Source organism: Fukomys damarensis, unplaced genomic scaffold (genome assembly GCF_012274545.1).
Source record: "Fukomys damarensis isolate Sample0158 unplaced genomic scaffold, DMR_v1.0_HiC HiC_scaffold_14, whole genome shotgun sequence".
In the NCBI taxonomy this organism is placed as follows: domain Eukaryota; kingdom Metazoa; phylum Chordata; class Mammalia; order Rodentia; family Bathyergidae; genus Fukomys; species Fukomys damarensis.
This window is the reverse complement of record NW_022900926.1, coordinates 38,944,397-38,961,562: the sequence shown is the minus strand read 5'-3', so window position 1 is coordinate 38,961,562 and position 17,166 is coordinate 38,944,397. Positions and strand designations below refer to the sequence as shown.

The 17,166-nt window shown below is 33.7% G+C and overlaps 1 pseudogene; it reads left to right on the top strand.

Moving 5' to 3' along the window:
* The first annotated feature begins 1,883 nt into the window (after positions 1-1,883).
* On the top strand, positions 1,884-2,029 carry LOC117286094 (annotated as a pseudogene).
* Positions 2,030-17,166: the final 15,137 nt, after the last annotated feature.

The following is a 17,166-nucleotide window of genomic DNA, read 5'->3' as shown; positions in this document are numbered from 1 at the left end:
TCATTTCATCTTAAAATTTGAAGTATACTGGCTAATGTCTTTGTAAAGCATACATAACAATCATTCTTATCAGACAAGGAGATCATTCTTCCTCCATAACTATAGTCTATGAGAATTTAGTTTTTTTAATCCTTCCAATACCCTTAAGCACACTTCTAGTGCATCTCCTATGGATAAAATTACTTGAGCAATCTCATATTATTGGAATGTTTTATTGTTTCCTTTTGTAAAAATTTTGAATAAAACTAATGATCCTAAGTCTAGCAAAATATTTTCACAAGTCCTTAATGTTTCCATAGGACAAATTTCAAGATATAATATTTTTCTTAATAATTTTAAAGTTTCTGATAAATATTATTGATTGCCCCAGAGAAACTGTACCAATTTATATCATGTAACACTCTTTGGGATATACTAAAGTTACATCTTTTCCATATGACTTCTCTATGATTAATGTTATCATTAAACTCATTTTGGTAAATGGTAAAATGAAATTTTACACTCTGCTCTCTAAAGTTATCAGTGTATTAAATATTTTTACATATTTTCAGCATTGTAATATATTTTTGTATTAAATGTTTGTGCTCTCTCTTTTTCCCATTAAAATGATCATATTTACACAAAAAAGTTGTAGTGTTTTTAATAGCTTATATTTGCTTTTATATTCTTATTCTTTTTAAGTACTGAAAACTTTACTTTTTATATTTAAAGTTTTTATTTGTCAATTTTCCAGTGTTTATATGCCACAAACACATTGTAATCACTTTATAATTTAACCTTTTATATTTTACTCTTTAGGTTCATTGCATTTTTATGTAAAATATATGTTGGAGCTTTTATTTTGCCCATAAGAAAACAATCAAAAAATTATCCCAGAAATACCTGCTAGATCATATACTTCCTCTCCAGGTATTTGAAAGATGATGCTTATAGAGGTACAGGTTTTTAGAGTTATCGCTTCAACATCATATAAATATATGAAATAATAAATAAAAGGCAACAAATATTAAAGTACAATCAGAGATATGCACCATTAGTGCTGATATTTCTCCAGTGGCATCACTGTCTATACCATGCCTTGTGGTTCTCCTTTCTTCATTCTGGGTATCTCTCTTACATCATCAGAAAAAACCCCTAGAGTTCAATCCTATTCTGTCAATCCTATCTACAGTTTGTAATGTCTTTCTTTCTTTTTTTTTCATTGTGTTTATTGGTACTTTTAAAGTATACAGTACAGTAACAATTATCGTTGGTATCTTGTACTTTAAATGACAGATCTTTGTTCTCATTTTTCTCCATACCCCTGCCCTCTTTACACCCACTCCAAACCTCCACTATTTACAAAGACTTTGCTTCAATTTTTTTTCTTTCCTTATATGTTTTTCTTTTCCCTTATTTCCTTTCCCCTATCCTTCCCACTTCCCCTATAATATCTTCTGCTTCTGTTATTTGGGGACATAAGTTCACTAGATCTACTATTTATACACCATACTAGGCAGATATAAATTTTACCTAGGAAAAATATATTTTTCTATAATTTTTAGAATTATTTTTACTAAGTCCTATTTGTCCTAGATCACTGAATGATACTTTATATTTCCTCATGTCAATCTATTTCTTTTGATTCGTGAATTGAGGCTATTGACATTGATGGTTATAACTGATATTTATTGACATCTTTGTTGTATTATTTTCCTTTTATTGGTTCCTTCTTATTTTTCTCCCTCTCCATTTAAATTCTTTCCTATTGGATTTGCTCTGGTATGCTTCATGGAGTTGTGACCTTCATTGTCTTTTTGTAGGACATTTGAAAAATTTGTTTGGAGTGCTGGTTTGGTATTCATGAAGTTTCTCAAGTGTTATTTTTTATGAAAAATATCTTAATCGCTTCTCGGCCTTTTGGCTAAGATCAAGTGAAAAATATCTTACCTCTTAATCAATTTTGAAAGATAGTTTTGTAAGATACACCAGCCTAGGCTGGAAATTGTTTTCTTTGAAAGTTTGAAATATCTCACTCCAGGATCTTCTTGACTTGAGGGTTTGTGTTGAAAAGTCAGTTGTGATTCTGATGGGCTTTCCTTTGTATGTAATTTGTTTATTTTCTCTAAGCACATGTAGTATTTTGTACTTCTATTGGGTTTCCAGGATCTTGATTAGTATATGTCTAGGTGTAGATTTTACTTTCGTGTAACTAGATGGAGTCTTATATGCATCACTTATCTGTATGTCAAGTTCTTTTGCTTTGTTTGGGAAGTTTTCTCTCATTAGTTATGCAAAGAGTTTTTTAAGTCATTTGTGTTTTCATCTTTTGTGGCTATTACTTTTATATTATTCTTCTTTGTGTCATCCAGGAGTTGTTGAAATAATTTCAAATGGTTCCTTACTATTTTTTAAGAGATTTTACTTTTCAATATCACTGACTACCATCCTACCTTCTGTATCTGGTTTTCTGTTTTCAAATTGGGATAGTCTACTAAGTATATTTTTAATAGAGTTTTTAATCTCCCAAATATCATTGTTTCATGGATTCCATTTCTTTCTTAAGTTGGGAATTCGTGGTTTCCATTTCTTTCCTATGCTGAGCATTCATGGCAATGTCTACTATCACTACTCCTGTTCAAGTTTTGGAAACATTAGCCACAGCAATTAGACATGAGAAATAAATAAAAGCAATAAAGATAGGAAAGGAAGAAGTTAAGCTGTCATTATTGGCTGAAAATATGATACTCTACATGCAAGACCCAAAGAACTCTGCCAAAAGACTTGTAGACTTGATTGACAGATTCAGCAGAGTAGCTGGATACCAGGTGTATAGCCTTCTTATACACAAATAAAAGTCTCACTGAGAGTCAAATTAGGGAAACAATCCCTTTAACAATAGCAACCAAAATAATGAAATACCTAGAATTCAATCTAACAAAGGAGACAAAAGACGTCTACATTTAAAACTACAGCAATTAAAAAAAAAGAGATTGAAGAGGATATAAGAAAATGGAAAAACATTCTTCATTTCTGTGTATAAATAATCAATACAGTGAAAATGGCCATAACTCCAAAACTGCTATACAGATTCAATGCAGCCCCTATTGAAATCACACCAGTTTATTTCATAGAACTAAAAAAAATCCAAAAATTAATTTGATATGAGAAGAGATGTAGACTAACCAAAGCAATTCTAGGCAACAGAGACATGGCAGGGGGTATTACAATCCCCAATTTGAAACTATACTACAAAGCCACTGTGGTAAAAACAGCATGATACTGACAAAGAAACAGACCCAAAGATAAGTGGAATAGATTAAAAGATGTAGGGCTGGGGATTTAGCTCAGTGATTCCGTGGCTTGCCTTGCAAGTGCAAGGACCCAAGTTCAATCCCCGGTACAAAAAAAAAAAAAAGAAGATGCAGACACAACTGCAGATGTACTCAACTAACTCATCTTTGATAATGGATCCAAATATCCTCTCTGGAGGAAAGATTTCCCCTTTAATAAATGGTATTGGAAAATCTGGATTTCAACCTGCCAAAGATTAAAACTAGAACCTTATCTTTCACCATGCACTAAACTAATATCCAAGGGGATTAAGATCTAAACATTAAAACAAAACCACTAAACTTGCTGGAAGATAAGTTAGGCAGAACTCTTGAAGATATCGACATAGGAAAGGACTTTATGAACAAATCCTCAGTGGCATGGGAATTAGCACAAAGAATCAGCAATTAGGGTTTCATTTTTTATAAAGCTTCTGCACTGCCAAGAAATCACAAGCAGAGATAAGAGACAACTTACAGTGTGGGAAATATTTTTTACCAGCTGTTGCTCAGACAAAGGTTTTCTATCTAGAATATATAAAGAACTAAAAAAATCAGACCCCCTAAATATAAAGACCCAATTAAAAAATGGGCATATGAAATGAACAGACCTTTCTCAGGTAAAGACATAAAAGCAACAAATAATCATATGAAAAATGTTCAACATCATTTGTCATTCTAGAGATACAGATGAAAACAACACTGACATTTCACTTCACCCCAGAAAGAATGGCTGCTTCAAGAAACCAACCAATAAGAAATACTGGTGGGTGTGTTAGGAGATAATAACTCTTCTTCATTGTTGGTGGGAGTGCAGACTGGTGTAACCCTAAGGAAATCAATAGGGAGTTACCTCAAACAAGTAGGATTAGAAGTCCCATTTTACCCAGCTATTCCTCTGCTTTGTATCTTCCCAAAAGAATTAAAAGAAATATACCATGAGCACCCATGTTTATAGTGGCACAGTTTGCAATAGCTAAAACTTGGAAACAGCCCAATTGCCTATTAACTGGAGACTGGATAAAGAAGATGTGGCTTTTTAAATAAAATGGAATACTGCTCAGCCATAAAGAATGAGAAATTAGAGAGATTTATAGCTAACTGGATGCACATTGAAGACATACTCCAGTGAAATTAATAAGTTACACATATGTAAATACTGAATACTTTCTCCAGTGTGAAAAAGTAAAAGTGTAAATAAGGCTTAAAATGTATAATTGATATTGTGTAATAGGAAGAAAAGGTCTAGAAGAGTAGAGGAAGTGGGAGGGGTAGGGGAAAGGGAAAAAGGGAAAAGCAAAAGTTGTGAAAAGGAAAAACATGGAAACAATGTCTTTGTAAACAGGGAAGTGTGGAAGGGCTGAGAAGAGGGCTGGGGAATGGGGAAAAATAAGAACCTGATACGTTCATCCCAACAATGAACATAACTGTGTTGTATATACCTAACATGTATACCTAACATGTATACCTAAAATGTACCAATAAATTTAATAAAGATAAACAAATATTAAGGGAGGGCAGGCATATGGGAAAAAATGAGAAGAAAGACCTGTCATGTAATGGTACAAGATTGCAATGATAAATGTAACTGTACTGTATAACTAAAATGCACCAATAAACTCAATGAGAAAAAAAATTTCCTCATTCCTTAGCAAAAAACAGTGGAGTTTCATCAGTTCTTGTAAAGGGAGAAGCATCTCTCCTCTTTTCCAGAGCTTACCTTATCAGAAACAATTGCATTCTGCTATATTGATGGTTTTGGGGCTTTTCCTCCTCTTCTTCAGCCTTCAGTTCCTTCTTCCAACTCTAAGGAAGATTATATTATTGGATGAGAGAGCAATTGCTGTACAAAAAGTCAAAGAAATATAATTAATTTAAAAAACTTTTAGTAATATAAGTAATTAGATTTAAAATATTCCTGTAAAATTGTATATCGGGTTTAGAATACGTTAATGCAAAACAAATGACATAGTTAAAATATATAAAGGTTAATGATTTGTATATTTCCTACTGCAAGAGACATAAACATTGCTAATAAGATATTACATAATGATATAATTTTTAAATTTTTACTTAAAATGTTTTAACTTTAAAGTATAAGTACTCTGACTTATAATAAGGTTACGTCTTGATAATATCATCATAAATTGAAAATATCCTAAGCTGAAAATGCATTTAAATCACCTAACTTAGCAAACATCATAATACAGTAGCAAAGCACCCAGTGGAATGTCAGCTTTATTCCTCACAATCGCATAGCTGGTTGAATGCTGTGCTGAGATGCCACTGTCCAGGATCACAAGCATCTCATAGCACATATTTCTGGCATGGAAATGCATCAAAATTCAGGATTTCAAGTATGCTTTCTACTGAATGTGTGTCCCGTCTTCACAATCACAAAGTAAAAAAATAATAGAATAATTTAGAAACTATATCTTCTACGTTTATCAAAACTGAATCCCTGAAAATCAATCTATTATGATGTTGATCTTGAAATTTTCTTTTGTAAGATAAATGTAATATTTGACCACATAGATGATATTAAAATCAACCTTTTAGTTACATTATGTTTTCACTTGAATTAATAACAATAAATTTATGCCCTTTGTTTTCTTTTTGCTATGCCAATGTGCACACAGCATTAACATAGTATATTGAGGGTTACAGTTAATTAATTTGTACTCCTTTTGGGGTACAGGAGGTGCAGGAAAGGATTAAATGACAATAGATGATATAAAAGAATTTAGCATGCTAGAAACCACATTCAGATTGCAGTAAAAAAAATGCAAACTTGAAAATAGCTTTAAAAAACAGGACAGGGCAATACTTAGTGAAAATTAAGTATAGTATTTTAATAACAAAATAATTTTGAAATGTATTTAAACCATAAAATAGGGAACTATGAAAAAAGATAAATAAGAAAAGACTTGTCCTAGAATCATATAGCTTTCTTTAATGTTTAATAGCTTTGTTTTAATAACATACTTCTAGACTATCTCTGTGTCTTGATATCTGAAGCTATTAATTTTGTATTATAAACTCTTCTTCATTATCTTCTAATGCTTTATTCTTTTTCTATTTGCCAGTTTTTGGAATTCTCTACTTTTGGTACTTTGTCAAATGTTTATTGATTTGTTGTTGCTTTTGTACACTTATCTTTGCTTCCTGGATTCTCTTTAACTTAGGGTGGGCCTGTCTCTGTTGATCAGAAATACCCTGCTCGAGCAAATAATATCAGAGAAGGATGGCCAGATGCTGTGTATTCTCTGAATAAGGGGTCTTTTGTGTGTGGAGCCACCAAATGTACTTACTACTTGTGCAGGGCCTCATTCCTGCCAGAGTATCAGCACTCACTGCTCAGCACCTAGGTCAGAGCCTGGCCTGTAGCTTGGCACACATCAGGTGAAGGGGTCATGGGAAAAGGCTTCTCACATTCTTGGCTTCATTGTATATCTGGTTCTGTGATCTGGGAGCAACCTAAGAACTGCTCACCCTCTGTGTTTCAGGCTTTGTTGATTTCTTGTCATTTCTGTAACAACGTTAATCAGAGGTAATGAAAGCAGCTATCCCTGTCCCTGAGTCCTGATGTGCAGGACTTAGTTATGTGAACTATAGGGAAATATTGCGTATGCAAGCATATGTGTGTTTGTGTGTGTGCATACACATATGCATGCCTACTGCCTACATATAACTTTTTACCAAGATGATATTCCTTTCAATCCCCAGAATACTAAAAAATTGTAATATTATAGAAATTGAATTAATCAAATAATGTTTATAAGATGTTATGATTATATGATTTCCTTTGAGTTACTATGGTAAATTATACTGATTGATTTTAGAATGTTTGAAGTGGGTCTTGAATCTCTGTTCTAACATGACTTGTCAATCCATACACTTGAACTCTTGTACAAGAAAAATATCTCAGATTCCCCAATACATTACCTTCCTAGGAATGTAGGAAGAAATACAGTAATCATGAACCCAGTGACTTTAGGCAAAAGAAAAATATTCTCTCAAAATTCTAGAGTCCAAGTGAGTCATGTTCCCTCTATCCTGAAGAAGTCTCTTCCAGTTTCTGCTGGCTACTGGCTTTCCTTGTCTTGAAGCAGCACCACCCAATCTCTGCCTCCATCTTTGCATATCCTACTTTGATGGGCGTCTGCCTAAACTATGTGCAACTGGCCATTACAAGGATATCTGTGATTACATTATGAAGTCTAAATGGATCTTCCAGGATAACCTCATTGTCTCAATTTCCTAAACTTATGCATATTCCCAAAATTTTACCTATATTATACAATATTCAGATTATAGAGATTAAGATTGTTATATCTAGATGTCCTCCTAAAAACTTTATGCAACCTCAGGTGGCACATTTTGGAAGTGAGTGGGTCATGGGGATGTGACACTCATCAGTGGATTAATCTCTCTGCTTCCTGCTACCATGCCATGAGCTCTTTCTCCTTTGCCACATGACAATGCCTTGGACCAAGACACTATGAACTGAAACCTCTGGGAGCCAAAATAAATTTATCATTACATTTGTTGGAGCTGGGTTTTGTGTTTCAATGCAAAGGGAAGAAACTAAGACAAAGACCTAATACCCTTGGGGAAGCACCATTAAGCCCAATAATTCCATTTAAGATTTTTTTCCTTTTCTTATAGGTTAAATTTTTCCCCTTGTTTTTTTTTCTTTTTTTTTTTCAGCTTTAATTGAGTTTATTGGTACATTTTAGGTATACAGTACAGTTACATTCATTGTTGGGTTCTTGTACCTCTATATGACAAGTCTTGGTTCTCATTTTTCCCCTTGTCCCTGCCCTCCCTTCACCCCCTCCTCCCCTCCTCATCTATAAACACTTTATTTCCATCTTTTCATTATCTCACAATTTTTTCTTTTCCCTTGTTATGCTTCCCCTACCCATCCCACCTTCCTTACACCTTTAGCTCCTTTCTTCCCATTTCTCAATGTTAGTAAACTTATTAGGATCTTCTGTATATTGCATATTAAAGAAAGAAAACATACATATTATATCATATAATATATTAAATATATTTGATTACATATCATAAAATTATATACATATATCTACTATATTTTTATATGTACAGAGTTAGCCAAGAAATGTATATACATTTCAGGAAAAGAAAAACTTGTACAAATAATTTAACACTAAATATATTGAAACATCATGAGATTAATACAAGTTATGTTTGGCCTCGAAAATTATAAGAGGTGGTCCATGAGATTGTTTCACATGCACTTTCAATTTCTTCTCTAAGGGCCAGCAGTGTAGTGGGTTTTCTGTGATATATGACATCCTCTAGGGTCTCCCATACAAGGTTAACTCCATCTGTTGAAATAAAATCATACTGTTTTTCTTTTCCCGAAGTGTTTATACATTTATTTTGCAGACTGTATATTTCATCTATTATCTCTCATAATTATTTTATATAAAATACCAAAATTAAACCTATATTATACATACTTGAATGGATATTTTCATGAAATGTGTATACTTTTATTTGGCAGACTCTGTGTATTTCAACTGTTACATAAAATACTATAATTAAACCTATATTATAGGTACTTGAATGGAAAGACAGATTCACACAGAAACACACTCAAGTACACATGAGGAAATTTTGTATATGCAATGGAAGAAAGTTCAAGTGAGGCTAAAACGTATAGATGGTGTTTGATTAGCAGTGTTTTGAAAATTGGCAAGATGCAAGGAGGCAATGTAAAGCTAAAACTAACTAAATTTCTTTTTTCTCTCTACCATGCTTTTCTTTTATCAAACTCAATTTCTAGTAAATTAAAGATGTAAATATAATATAAAGAAGATACAACTCCTCTATGGCCAAACTTCCACACCTTTAATACTGATTTGAATGACAAAGAATCTAAATCATATTAGAAATTAGGCTGCAGCTTAATAGCATTCAGGAAGTAGCCAAAAGAGTTGCTATGTTTATCTGGTCAATAGCATAAAGGAAAAATGCCAAGTAATGTTTCCTAAGCCTTCGCATGGTGCTTCAGGCTTTTCTATTGTACTTTTAGTTCTTCATGGATTTTTTTAAATGATGAATCTGTGATGGCAGACGATGATTTTTGCACAGACATTTGCTTTTCTTTCCCATTCAAGTCAGTATTAAAGGTGTGGAAGTTTGGCCATAGAGGAGTTGTATCTTCTTTACATTTCAAAATAAGGCTTTTTTTGTAGATGGGGAGGGGAGGAGGGGGTGAAGGGAGGGCAGAGGTAAGGGGAAAAAATGAGAATCAAGACTTGTCATGTAGAGGTACAAGATCCCAACAATGAATGTAACTGTACTGTATCCCTAAAATGTACCAATAAACTCAATTAAAGCTGAAAAACAACAACAACAACAACAACAAAATAAGGCTTTTATTTAAAAAAAAATATATATATATGTAAAACAGATACTGTGAAATGGGAAGAAAAGTTCCAAGGGGGAAGTGGGAAGGTAGGGGAAAGAAAAGAAGGGAAATAAATCAATATAAGAAAATGAAAAAATGGAAACAAAGCCTTCGTAAATAGGGAGGGGTGCAGGGGTTGAATGGAGGGAATGGGGAAAAATAAGAACTAAGATATATTATGTAGAGGTATAAATTCCCAATAATGAATATCACCATATTGTATACTTGAAATGTACCAATGAAATTAATGGAAAAAATCTCCATAGCAATATTCTATGAGACTCCAGAAAAATGTTAATAGAATTATCTGCAAAAAATACACCAAAACTCTCACAAATGTCTATATTTCTCTTATTCATTTATTCAACAAATATATGTATTTTAAAAATAAAAAAAGATGTAAATGTAAAAAATGGAAGATCATAAAGAAATAAATAAGAAGGAATGAAAACTATTTTGAGTCTATATTAAAATAAATAGCATTTCAAATATTATTTAAATAAATTTGAGTATATATTTAAATATTTGATTAACTGAGTAAAGTATAACTTTGGTTTTTGAGCATAACTCCTTCTGGAAATACACTTGTAGTCCAAAGCACTTGTATATTTTCCTATAAAAAGCAACAGAAACTCAGTTGTTTCATTCCACAACCCAAAAATATTAATATAAAAGTGATTAAAATGATTTAATATAATACAAAATATAAATGCAACAAAAATAAACAAATTAATCTGAATTTACTTTTTTTGTTGGTGGGGGTACCAGGGATCAAACTCAGGACCTTGTACAGTGGTGCCACTGAGCTAATCCCTGACCCCTTGCATTTACTTTTGAAAACCTTCCTAGCTGGTGTGAGGGAGTAGAGAGTAGGGTTATTGTGCAGGATGACTTTCCCTAGTGGAATCACTGTTATTTATTGGCTCACTGAGAGTTCTTTCTCCTTTTGTGGAAATTTAACAAGGAATTTATCTAACAGCACTTGCTTTTACCTTCTGCGGAGGATTTCATGGAACTGTGACATTGCGTTGTTGTTAAAAAGATTTATCACTCACACTACTACAGTCTTATTTCAACAGTGCTTTTGTATACAATTTTGCACTGTTTCCCACATTCGCACATCTCCCTAATCTTATTTGAAGAGTGGAATTCCTCAGCCTTTTTCTCCTCCTCCTTTGCAGAGGAGAGCTCCATAACCTCTTCTGTTGAGAAATGATCATCCACAATTCCACAGCAAGAGAGAGATAGAAGAATCATTGGCTCTGTTGCGATCATTGACATTTGGTGTCACATGCTATATATTCATGGCAATATATTGTTTGTTTATCAAGTTATAATTTATTAGAAATGTTTGTTCCTCTTGTGGAATATTCACAAACAAGTTACTTATAATCCAAGACCTGGCTGTAATCTTTCAGTAGAATATGACTTTGTAAGCTCACAGCTAGAGGTTGATACACTCATGTCTTATAAAAGAAAATCCTTAATTAGTAAAAGTTTTTCAAAGCAGTTTAAAGAATAAAGACATTTATTATTCCAAACATATGAAGCCCTATAAGTAGTAGTTTGAAAGTTGCCACAAATCCTCAGTAAGGACATGGCTTTTTGTGTAGCTCTGCTAAATGTTCTTGATCTAGTGGACTCATTTTTGTACTTTTTCTTTGAGTTGCAGGCATCCATGTGAACCAAATTTCCATACAAAGACAAACACACATATCTGGATACCATGTATCTGGGATCCAACCCTGTGGATTCAGCCAACAAGGATGAAAAATATCATGTCGACAGTGAACATGTACTGAAGTTCTTTCCTCACTGTTATTCCCTAAGTAATACTATCTACATAGCATTTACTTTGATTTAAATATCATAAATTATCTAGAGATGGGTTAAAGCATACAAGAAGATATACACAGATTTTAATCAAATACTTCATCATTTATATAAGGGACACGAACAACCTCAGGCATTTGTATCCATGGGAGTTCCTGGGGCCAATGCCAGGTGGATACCAAGAGACAAATATATTTTTATTAGGAAACAATCTTTCCAAAAGGGCTCTACAAATCCACCCCTGCATGGTCAAATAGTTATGATTTTCATATGTTATGTCTTGACTTCAGAAGAGTCTGGATAACTGGTTTCCTGAGTAATCAGCCTCTACAGCAGGAGTTAGGCCCTCAAAGAGACAAGCAATGCATCCATCCTGACTAATTTCCCCTCAGCTGGTGTGAAATAGATGGCCACCATAGAGAATCTTTTTCTCTCAGTGTTTAGGAATGATTTGTTCCCGATAAAACATCTCCAGAATTTAAAGATCTCAAGCTGGAAATTTTGATGGGAAACAACATCTTAGTATGTGTGGTATAGCAAATACATGAAACATGATGTATTGGAAAAAATACATTTTTGAACAAATATGTTTCAGAAAATATTTTTCTATTAAAATACAATGTTTAATTGAAAAAATGAGTTAACACTTATGCAACAGTTACTATATATACTTATATATATATATATATATATATATAAAAGTGAGAAAAAGCAGTAAAAATTACATAGTGGTATAAACACAATGCAAATGTTTAAAAATTTCTTTCTTCCTTATATTTAATAAATTCTATAAGGCCAAATTATTAGGTTTAATATTTTTCTTCTCTAAGCACATGTAATTTATGCATTTTCTTAAACTGAAAAACAAAGTATTACACAATAATAAATACATACATTTTTATCTGCAAGCAAATCTTTATTGATCTGAAGGTAATGATGTGGCAAAAATTACTTCCCAGACAGATTTCCTTTAATAGCACCTTGAGACAAAATAGATGGCAGTAACATGATGGGACTTGTAAAAAGACATCTTGGTGTCATGTGCTTACAGCTAAGATATCATTTGTGCAGTTTTGTTTCACCCAATACCTTTGGCACATTTTCCCATTAACAGTAAGTGATCTTTGTTTAGTGTAATTTATGATATTTTCACAGTGAGAAACAACCTTAGACTGAGCCAATTTCCATGGACCCATTAGGACTTACTGCTCTCTCTCTGTTTTATTGAATAACCAGAGCAGAACTAGCCTGTAAGACTACCTTATCTCTACACATCAACTGCTAAAAAAATAAATAACAATAAAATTGCCTTCACTTTCAAATCAGTGCTTTTAAGAATCATTCATTTTTAAAAAGTAGCCAGAAATATCTCATGATGAATATATTCATTATGCACAAACATGTGCTAATAAAAAAATCCCTTTTATATGAGACCTTCTAACATTGATTATTAAACATAAGTGATTTTCTATTGTAGTTACTTTTTAAAAAAATAACAACGTATCAAATTATAAAATGTATTTATTTGGTCTAGAATTTTAAGTAAGTCATTCTAAAGAGATTTTTGGCCTAGTGTACAAACACAGAAATTGATATTTTTATTTGTTAAGATAACTGATTTAAATAGACTAGACCGTGGTAACAGGCAGAAAACATCTTAGAATCATACAAATGGCAAAGCTTCATTTTTTTCTTGGGCTGCATGAGCATTGCTAGGAACCTGACTTCATACTTTTCACTCCAAGAACCTATTCTCAAATGCTACACTCTCCTCCTCCTCAGAAGAAGAAATCCTTGAGGACTGCAAGCAGGAAATTGGTGCTGAATCCCCAAAGCAGTAGTTGACATTTTCACCAACGTCTCACCCCATCCACCTGCCCAGAGGGGCCAGGCAATAAATTCTATCCTGGGCTTAGAATGTGGGAGAATCAGAACATTTCTGGTAAATAATCCTACTGACTTCTACAATTATATCTCTGAGTTTTCTCATTATGTAAAAAATTGACAGTCATCAATGAGGACTAGTCAAATAAGCTATTGTATGTGTACATTGGAGTTATCATAAATAACAGCAAAAGTGGTTTCAGTCAAAACTCATCCACATAAAAGATTTCCGGTTAATGCTTTGGGGAGAATGAAGCAGTGTTATAACATCTGATATCATTTACTTAGATCTACTAAAGGAAATACACCCCAGTAGAGGAACAGCCATAAACTAAAGGTCAAGTTGATAACTGTTGCCGGGTTGCGTATACTGAGATGAGGATCTTGATGTTTTACTAACCATTTCTAAAGTATGTCCTTATTTTCTCTATATTAGTTTGTACACAAATACTCTGCAATGACCTAGTTACATTGCTTTTTAATTTAGACTTCTTTTTTTCCTTTGGTACAGAGATCGAACTTAGTACATCACGCTTGCCAGGCAGGCTTTGTGCAACTGAACTAGATTGCCAGCCAAGTTAGACTTCTGATTTAAATTTTAAATAGCTTTTCACCATTATCACTATATTTCCATTTCTTATTTGCCTGAATATGGCAAACACGCTAATGTTATGTAATGATTTTTGCCATTCAAAATTAATGATATTTGTATTAACTACTTTAATAGTTACTCTTCTGACTTTTGCTTGCCATATATTGGGATAATATGTTGGAAGTATATGTTAAATAAAATTGGAGATAAATCAGATACTGGCATTTGACTAGCACTATTGTAAATGACAATATAGCTGTTCAAAATGTATGATATAATTGTTTCTACAGATGGACACAGGCATTGCAAGACAAATATTTCTGAAGATATAAAGAAGCCCCTCAGGGTGAGACTCACAATGATCCCTGTGCTCCAGTGAGGACACTTTCCCAAACAGTGTCATGAGCAGGGGTCTAAACCACACCCAGTACCCTGCAAGGCTGAAAAAGCACATCTAGTTCTGTGTAGGGTTGTCTAGAGTGGAGACACCATCCCTCAAAAAACTCTTGTGTAGGATCTGGGTTGCACAAGTATAGGGAAAAGTATCAGAGCCTTGCTAGAATTGGCTGCTGGAATTTGAGAATGTGACAGCAGTGGGAGTGATTGAATAGTACCTTAGCTTGCACTAGTGTCACTACATTCTTATTAACACCTTCTTGATCCAGCTGAGACTCCAGAGAGACCTCATTTGAAAGCAAGGACTACATCCAAGAAAAAGCGCTACTGTGAACCCATCCTCATAAAGTTTAATGCCCACGGGGAAGAGAGAGCAAGGAGGAGCTGAGTTGTTCATCTGAAGGGTTTTGGGAACCTTGGGTATTTCATAAGTCTTTCAAAATGTGCAAGGTGATCAGTTATTCAACTGCATACCTAAAAACAAAATGCTATGATCTTCAGAGGAGTGTAGCAAATCCCTATGTCTCCAGAACATCACCTATATACAACAAACAATAAAGATTGCTGGAAATTTTATATATGCATATATATTCCAAATGAAGAAGAAAATCAAAATAAGCCACAAAATTTCCTCAATTTTAGATTTATTGCTTCAGAAAGTAGCAAGAAGGATACCATAAGTGTATTTGTGAAGCAAGGGGAAGTATTTGAGGGAGATTAATGGTAATCTATTTTTACTATAAGAAAAACTGTAACATGCATTGTGTTATATAATAATATATATATTTATTTTAGGTAATGCTAACTTGCAATACTCAGAGGTTATTTTCTAGAATTTCTTCACATTGGTAACTGGAAATTCCATTCTTCCCAATGTTCAGTTCTCAAACTTCAAGTTTTCCTTGACTCTTTCTTCTATCTGACATCCTGCAATTTTCTCAGTTTAACCTTAAAATTGGATCGCATGCATCACACTGTGCCAAACTACCATCATCTTTACTCTTTTTATTACAATAGCTCTTGTGGCATCTCAGCTTCCTTCTCTTTGTATGCTATTTATTTTGCACATAGCAAAGCCTCATTGGTCCAGAGAGCATGTTTCACATTGTTTCTTCTTTGTTCTACCCTCCATTGACCTGTAAGCCACAATGAGAGACTACAGTCTCCACTCTCTCTCTTCCATATCCCCTAACCTGCATGAGTAGGCCTCGCTATTCAAGTAGCCCTTGTATTCTCCTTCCTCCATCCATCCACTCTTATACATTGGGATTCACCTTTCTAGGCAGACCTCTTCCATTTTACTTTCACTGGCAGATCTCCCTTTCTGAAAATGTTCCACTCAAATCTCCATGCTGTGAGAAGGTTCTTCGCAGATCATCTGTCATGCATCAGTGTATTTCTTTTTCCTGAGTTTATTGGTACATTTAGGTACACAGTACAGTTACATTCATTATTGGGATCTTGTACCCATACATGACAGGTCTTGGTTCTCATTTTTTCCCCTTGTCCCTGCTCTCCCTTCACCCTTCCTCTCCTCCCCATTTACAAACACTTCATTTCCATTTTTTTCATTTTCTCAGAATTTTTTCTTTTCCCTCATTAGCTTTCCCCTATCCTTCCCACTTTCCCTACAACTTTAGCCCTTTCTTCCTATTTCACATTGTCCATTATATCATTAGGATCTTATGTAGTATTATAGTTTATTCACACAAGAGGCATCAGTGTATTTTAAAGAAGTAGAAAGTCCATGATTCCTTTTCCAACTTTGTCACACATAAGAGAACAAAAGAAGCTGCCCACGTCACCATTACATCAGCAACTTTGCAGCTGTGAGCCTGAATCATGCTGTCTTCGTATCCCTTCTGGGAGAATAGAGACATGATTGCCTCACATTTGAGCTGAACCAAGGACTGGCAGTTATTTTCCACTTTTACTGGTTGTTTAGGTAAACAAACTATTTTTCTATTTAATAGATTCATTTTTAGGGGATACAATTTCAAAATTTAAGAAGGGAAAGCTGGTGATTACAAAATAATATAAAAGATTTCTGTCTTAATTGTGAAAGGAATATTGTGGCAGGTGCTGAAAAGGCAGGAGATGAGGCAGAGAGAAGTCAAAGGGAGAAAAATGTCAAAGAATCTAATGGAGTCTAGAAAGTGAGCCTGCGCAAAAAAGGCTATGAGAGTCTCAAGGACCAAAGAGTTTCCTATGTAATTCTAAGTTGTTCTAACTATGATGTAAAACCTCTGATCTCCTCCCCAATAAATATTCAGAAGAATCAGCCCTCTTCATTTAGACAAGAGTTTCTGTTCGCTTTTCTGTATTTATATGGACATTAAGGAAAGTGAGAATTCAAGATGGCTGCACATGGGAACAGAATAAATGCCTAATGGACTTGAAAAAAATCTGTGCACTTCACTCAAGAAACCAGAGCTGGACCAGGTGGCAGGGAGAGGTCAATCAGCTGGGAATGTTCAGAGTGATGAGGAAGGAGTAACCATGGAGTACGGAAATAGGACAGAAATGACTTCTATCTCTAACTCTAGGGGTAGAGTTCACATTTTTATTATAATGTAAATAGACGAAGTAGACAAGTTTTAATTAAAGAGCAAAACATATGGCAGAGATCAATTCTTTTACTTCAGTTTTATAAAAATATGAAATTAGTTATATCTTAATTGTATAATGTAGGATACATCCACAAA